We start from the raw sequence: 7,581 nt of genomic DNA on the forward strand, positions 1-7,581 counted from the left end.
TATGATTGCACTGGGTTGGGGGAGGGTCCTCACGAGCCTCCTTTCTACTCCACCTATCACAATCCCTGTCATTTCCTTGGAAGCCCACCAAGGATGGGGAGACTATACTGTCATCTTAGGCCATGTCTTGGAGATGATGGGATACAATATTTGAAAGTCAAATGCAAGGCCAGAAATGAGGAATGGGAAGCTCTGGCTGGACTTGAACCCTGTGTGGCTGTCATTTGCAAGCCCAGAAATGACTCTCCTGTATGCAAGGCTGGAGCATCCACACTCCAGGTTATGGAGCCCTTAGTGTGCCCCACTGCTTGCTCCGCTCTGGCCACAAACTGGGTCCTGACTGTTCTTGGGGCACACGGGGGCGGGGGGGGGGGCGAGGAGATCATTCACAGCTGTTCCAGCAGCTGGAGGTCTCTCCCAGGTATCTGCAGGGCAGCCTCCCTCAGTTCTTCCCTCCCTGTGTCCCACACCTGACCAGTGAGGCCTTCTCCCATTGGTTCTTAATAGATAAGTAACACCCAATGCCCTTGCAGGCTTTGTGTTCTCCAAGCACTTGTGCACTTCCTGGTTTCTGGCCTCTCCCATTGGATGGGAGCTTCCTGGCACCCAGAGCATCACCAGACACCAGCGGCTTACATCAAAGTATTCACGGGACTCCTCTCTGGGAGGCAGGCAAGCCAGTTAGCCATGGTCCTGGTACAATTTTACCAAGCTGCTAGTAGTATTTGGGGTTTGTTTTGGGTGCTGGTACTAGGTACATGAAGTCAGAGACTCATGGTCTCGCTATTTGAGACACACAGCTCCACTTCCATCTTTTTGGGTGGTTAATTGGAGATAAGAATCTCAGGGACTTTGGTCCCTGGGGTGGCTCTGAAATGTGAGCCTCAGATCTCAGTCTTCTGAGTAGCTAGGATTACAGGCGTGAGCCACCGCACCTGACTGCTGCAAGCAGGTGCCAGTTTGAAACAGTTTGTCACAGTGGCTAAGGAGAAAAGTAGGGGTGGGGGTGCTACCATAGAGCTTGGGTAGTGCAGGTGGAAGGTGCGGTTCTCTGCTCCCTATGTGATGTTTAGTCACCCAGACAGGAGAGAGAAAAGAAAGAAGCCAGTATGAGTGAGGCAACCAGCCAGGTGTCCCCTCCCACCCCTGGGCTTGGTGCCCTTAACCTGTCCTTGGCTTCCCAGATGAATCAGCAAGTTCCAGTCCCAGGGGTTCATTGCAGCACGTTCCCCTGGGGAAGATTAGAGGATCAGGCATGACATTAAGTAATACACGAGGGAGGACAGGAGGCTTGGAAACCAGCAGCAGCCTGGGGTAGGAGTCACCCAGGGTCACAGCCAGTGTCTGTGTCGAGAGTGAGTAGATGCTGGCAACCCAGATGGGTCAGCACCTCCAGCCTCAGTGACCATCAGCAGCCTAGGCTCCAAGATGCTGCAAAAAGAAAAGAAAAAAGACAGAAAAGGTCGAAAATCCTCCAAGGAGTGAATGCAGATGTGCCTTGCCTAAAGCCATCCACTTAGGATAATCAAATAGCTGCCAAAAGTCAAAGGAGGATTCTTCCTGTCATTTATTTCTGTCTGCTTGTTTTGTGTTGGTACTGGGGCTTCTACACTTGGCCTTGAGTTCTCCCTTAGCTTTTTTGTTCCAGGCTGGTGTTCTACTTCTTGAGCCATACCTCTACTTCTGGCTTCTTGCTGGTTAAGTGGAGAGAAGAGTCTTGGATTTTTTACCTGGGCTGGCTGTAAGTTTTTAACCCTCAGATCTCAGCTTCTTAAGTAGCTAGAATTACAGGCTTGAACTACTCAGTCTGGGAGATTTTTCATTTTAAAGACGGCATTCTTGTTAGGCACTAGTGGCTCATACCTGAAATCCTGCCTACTCAGGAGGCTGAGATCTGAGGATCACAGTTCAAAGCCATCCCAGGGAGGAAAATCTATTAGGAAAGACTCTTATCTCCAACCAACTATTAAAAAAAAAAAAAGCTGGAAGTGGAGCTGTGGTTTAAAGTGGTAGAGTGCTAGACTTGAACAAAAGGAGCTCAGGGACAGTACCCAGGCCCTGAGTCCAGACCCCAGTCACACACCAAAGTGAGAATAAAATAAATACTAAAGGATGTTCCTTAGGACCATGAAAGCTCCCTGCAGTGAACTGGAAATGATTTCATGCATCTATCTATCTATCTATCTATCTATCTATCTATCTATCTATCTATCTATTTGCCAGTCTTGGGGCTTGAACTCAGGGCCTGGGCACTGTCCTTGAGTTCCTTTTTTGCTCAAGGCTAACACTCTACGACTTGAGCCACAGCACCACTTCTGGCTTTTCTGTTTATGTGGTACTGAGGAGATTCATGTACTGAGGGCTTCACGCATGCTAGGCAAGCACTACCACTAAGTCACATTCCCAGCCTATGATTGCCTTTATACCAAGGCAGCCTTTCTGGTACGTAAACTACCTCTGAACACACAAGTCCTGCACATGCGCAGAATCTTTTCAGACTCTGAGGGCCCACAGTGACCTCCGCTTGATCTACCAGGGGACCAGCTTGACTTGAGGAAGTCATGGAAGTTTGCCTGACCTGTAGACTCCATGATCTTCCCTTCACACCCCACAGTCCTCTGTGACTGTGACTTCAGAAGGCCAGGCTGGGGGCAAGTGACTTTGATCTCCTGTCACAGGTGGGAGACTGAAGGGAGGTGATGGGCTCCAAACACAGCCCAGGATCTGCAGTCCAGCAAAGCCAGGTTCTGGCCCTAGGCCACCATGCCCTTGCTCTACTCAGCTGGCTCCTGACCTTTGGGGCCTTAGTTTCTAAGTCAGTAAAGCAAGGATGACACCATTGTCCTGTGAGGTATGGGGGTGACTGATGGGCTGGGGGTATGAGCTTAGAGCAGCCCGGTATATGGGTGATATTAGTCTGCCCTGTCATTCTTAGAGTATCTCACACTTTCACACGCAATCTGCACAGGGATGTGAGGTGGACAGACTCTTCTTTTCTTGGCCAGTCATGGGGCTTACACTCAGCGCCTGGGCACTATCCCTGAGCTTTATTTGTTCAAGGCTAGCACTCTACCCTTTTGATCCACAGCTCCCCTTCTGGTTTTCTGGTGGCTAGTTGGAGATAAGGGTCTTATGGTCACCTGTAATACTACTGAGGAAGCTGAGATGTGAGGATCACAGTTCAAAGCCAGCCTGGGCAGGAAAGACTGTGAGACACTTATCTCCAAGTAACCACAAGAAAACCAGATTTGGCACCTTGAGCAAGAACACTCAGGAACAGCAACCAGGCTCTGAGTTCAAGTCCCACAACCAGCCAGAAAAAAAAAAATAAGTCTCATGGCCTTTTCTGCCTGACCTGGCTTCAAATCATGGTCCTCTGATCTCAGCCTCCTGAGTAGCTAGGATTACAGGTGAGTCACCAGTGCCCAGTGGACATCTCTAGGTGTAGGCCAGATATGATCTTGCCCTCACCCCCTAGCCCTTCTCTTTCCTATCATCCTCACTCCTTCTAGAAGGTCTCACTGGGCTGCTCTCTCCCTGGCCCCAGGAGACTCACTGTCACTGCCTAGCCCCACCTGGAAGCAGCCTGGCTGCCTGGCAGAGGGTGAGTGCAATCCTGCAGCTGCGCCTGTCATGTGGTCACCCTGCCTCTGCCTGTGGCAAGGCCCAGAGCCCTGACTGACGTGCCAGGCAAGCTGCCAGGGCTCCTTGGGTAGGATGCCCCGCCACACCCTGTGGGGCCCCTCTATTCTGGGAGCTGTAATTCAGATGGCTGTCCCCACCCCAGTTGCTATCTGTGACAGCAGTTACGGCTCCCAAAGGCCCCGCCACCCCACTCGGCAGCCTTTCATAAACAGACTGCCCTGTTATCTTGGGCACCGCAGCTCTGGGAGGAGGCCCTGCCACCCTGGAGATACAAATGGCCTATGCATCCCACAGAGAAGCCTGCTCGCTGTGGACAGGAGTGGGATGGAGCCCTTGCCCACAACAGTCCTGTTATAGCAGCCTCAGAACGCACCCTGAGGCCTGCTGGACTAAGTGGGGTGCAGAGAAGTGGTGTTGCCCTCAACACCTTGGCACCGAGGTCAGTTTGACTGTGTTCTTCTCAGGGGCCTGATAGGCTTACCCTCAGCCCATGAAATGTGTGTGTGTGTGTGTGTGTGTGTGTGTGTGTGTGTGTGTGTTGGAATGTTTCTAAAATGCAAATGTGACTGTCCTTCCCAACCTTCAGTGGTTCCCCATAACCCTTAAAGACGGAGTTCCAACAGACCCTCTCCTTTCTGTCTTTTCTACTTCAGGACCTTCTCTTCATCTAACTCCTAGTTCTCCTGCTGTCTCAGCTTAGAAGATGTTTCTTATGGAACCCTTTCCTGATACAGCAACATATACACCACCTCTCTGGTCCTCCTGGGGATGGGGAAGGCATCCTGCTGGGTAGCAGCGTCCAGTGCCTACTGTCTATTGCCAGCGTGGCATCTTGCTCACTACTATGTCCCTTGCACCTAGCCCAGTCCTGGATCACAATAGGTCTTCAAGAAATGTTGAAAAATTCAGGCACTGGTGGAATTACAGGCACGCTTGTAATTCTAGCTACTCAGGAGTCTGAGATCTGAAGATGGTGGTTTAAAGCCAACCCAGGCAGGAAAGCCTGTAAGACTCTCATCTACAATGTGGAGCTCAAGTGATAGAGTGCCACACAAAAAAAAAAGAGCTAAGGGACAGCACTCGGGCCTTGAGTTCAAGCCCTCGTACTGGCATATACATGTGTACACACAAAATAAATGTTGAAAGTGTACAAATGAAGACACAATGGCTCCTCAGCCCTCTAGGACTTTGGGGCCTGGGGGAGCATTTGGTGACTTTGTGCCCTCATTTTTCCAGGAAAGTCCAAGCTGCAATGTTCTGTCCCTTTGTCCTCTAAGAGCAACCACAGGCTCACAGCTTTGTCTATTCTAAGCTAGGAAAAGAGCTGGCCTGCCCCCGGCCTGCAGTGTGGGGGTGTGGAGGGGGAGCCCAGGGGCTCTGAGGACGTGCTATGGCACAAGCAGACATCTTTGGGCTGAGAGGGAGGAGGAAGGAGGGGTGACTTCTCTCAGGCTGAGTCACAGCTGTAAACCTGTTACTGGAAGGTTAGACTGAACGTGTGCCAAGCAGATAAGACAGGGTCCCATTTTGCCTCTTCTGCCATGGTAAGGAAACACACTTTGTACATTGCTTGCCTCCATAGGCCATGTGCCTGTGGGTCACTCCTATAATCCTAGCTGAGATTGGAGGATTGTGGTTCAAAGCCAGCCCAGGCAGGAAAGTCCCATGAGATTCTTATCTCCAATTAGCCAGCAAAAAAGTGAGAAGTGGGCTGGGGCTATGGCCTAGTGGCAAGAGTGCTTGCCTCGTATACATGAGGCCCTGGGTTCAATTTCCCAGCACCACATATACAGAAAATGTCCAGAAGTGGCGCTGTGGCTCAAGTGGCAGAGTGCTAGCCTTGAGCAAAAAGAAGCCAGGGACAGTGCTCAGACCCTGAGTCCAAACCCCAGGACTGGCCCAAAAAAAAAAAAAGTGAGAAGTGAAGCTCTAGCCAAAACAAAAAACAACTCAGGGAGAGTGCCTAGGTTCTGAGATGAAGCCCCCAAATGGTTACAAATTTAAAAGGGGAAATAGCAATGAACGAGGACAGGCACTAGGCCAGTGTGATTATCCTACCTGCGGTCCCCAGGGATCGTGAGAGACCCTGTGAAATTCAGTACTTCTGCTCCCAAAGTGCCTGGCCTCCAGCACTCCATTCTGCATCCTGTGGGTGCACTGACCTACTCCAGTGGTGTGCTGGGACAATGTGACCAACATACCTGCCTCCACCTCCACAGAGCTCGAGACCCACTCTCAGGAATGGAGCCCCAACACCAAGGCCTAGAGCTCAGGCCCGCTAAGGAGAAAGCACAAGAGCAGTCTAGGACTGGGGCTGGGATCACAAGTCAGCCAGGGCTACACAACCCGACCTTATCCCAGAAAATGGTGGTGCCATGCACTAGTGGCTCACGCCTATAATTCTCAAGAGGCTAAGATCTGAGGATCAAGGTTCAGAACCAGTCCAGACAGAAAATCCAGGAGACTTTTATCTCCAATTAATCAAGCAGGCGCTTTTGAGCAAAAAAGCTAATGGAGTACATGAGTTCCTGAGTTCAAGCCCCAATACCAGTGTGTGCATGTGCATGCACGCACACACACAAGAATAACATAATGAAGGCATGAGTGATTACACATAACATGTAGCCTGCTTATGTTCTCATAAGGATTTTTTTTTTTTTTTTTTTTTTTTTTTGGCCAGTCCTGGGCCTTGGACTCAGGGCCTGAGTACTGTCTCTGGCTTCTTCCCGCTCAAGGCTAGCATTCTGCCTCCTGCGCCCCTTCTGGCCATTTTCCATACATGTGGTGCTGGGGAATCGAACCGAGAGCTTCATGTGTAGGAGGCAAGCACTCTTGCCACTAGGCCATATTCCCAGCCTCTCATAAGGATTTAACAGCCATCCTCACAGCCCCTTTCCTGAAGGTTCTTAAAGCATCTAGCTCTCTTCCAGCCACTCCCACCTGCTCCAGCACAGATCCCCTACCTCTTCCCAGTTATGTGACTGCAGGTCTGTGTGAAATGTGCAGTCCTCCTGTGTGTGAAGCCAACACAGACAATGAAGCCTTCCTAATGTATCCCCTTGATCAGCACAAAACATGCTTCCGCTTCTAGATTTTCATTCATTAGTTGTTCAGGGGAGTTACACCATTGGAATCCTCCCTTGAGTATACCATACTTCAGCCCATTTGTGTCACTATATATGTATATGATGACCCAGTATACGATTTCATATATGTTTATACTTTTTAACTCCCACATATGAAGAGAAAACATGTGTCATTTGTCTAAGCAGAGAAACCTATTGGAATTTGCAGAAACTCTACTGAAAACTCAGACAGATGTCACAAGTTAGTCAGGGCCACATAGCCTCTGAGCCAGCACTGGACCAGCCTGCAGGGTCAGCTCACAGCCAAGGGGGAGAAAACAAAAATACAGCTGCAAGCTGATGGCTCACGCCTGTAGTCCTAGCTACTCAGAAGGCTGAGATATCTGAAGGAGATTGGAAGATTATGGTCTGAAGCCAGCCTGGGCAGGAAAGTCCGTGAGACTCTTATCTCCCATTAACTACCAAAAAGCCAGAAATGGAGCTGTGGCTCAAAGTGGACAAGCACTAGCCTTGAACACAAAAGCTTAGGGACAGTGCCCAGGCCTGGAGTTCAAGTCCCAGGGAAAGGAGGAGAGAAAGGAAAGAAAGAAAGAAGAAAGAGAGTAGGGGGGAGGGAAGGGAGGGAGGGAGGGAGGGAGGAAAGGAGGAAGGAAGTGAAGGAAGGAAGGAAGGAAGGAAGGAAGGAAGGAAGGAAGGAAGGCAGGAAATGAAAATATAGAAACCCCACACAAATGGGGCAGGGTAGGAGACAGACTTGAGGACCATCTCATACACAGTGGGGAAAGCTGACAGGCTTGTGCATGTTTGGGTGAGCCTAAGGATTCAGGCCAGAATATTTAAAATATGCTCT

The sequence above is a fragment of the Perognathus longimembris genome, chromosome 17 (genome assembly GCF_023159225.1).
Source record: "Perognathus longimembris pacificus isolate PPM17 chromosome 17, ASM2315922v1, whole genome shotgun sequence".
NCBI lineage: Eukaryota > Metazoa > Chordata > Mammalia > Rodentia > Heteromyidae > Perognathus > Perognathus longimembris.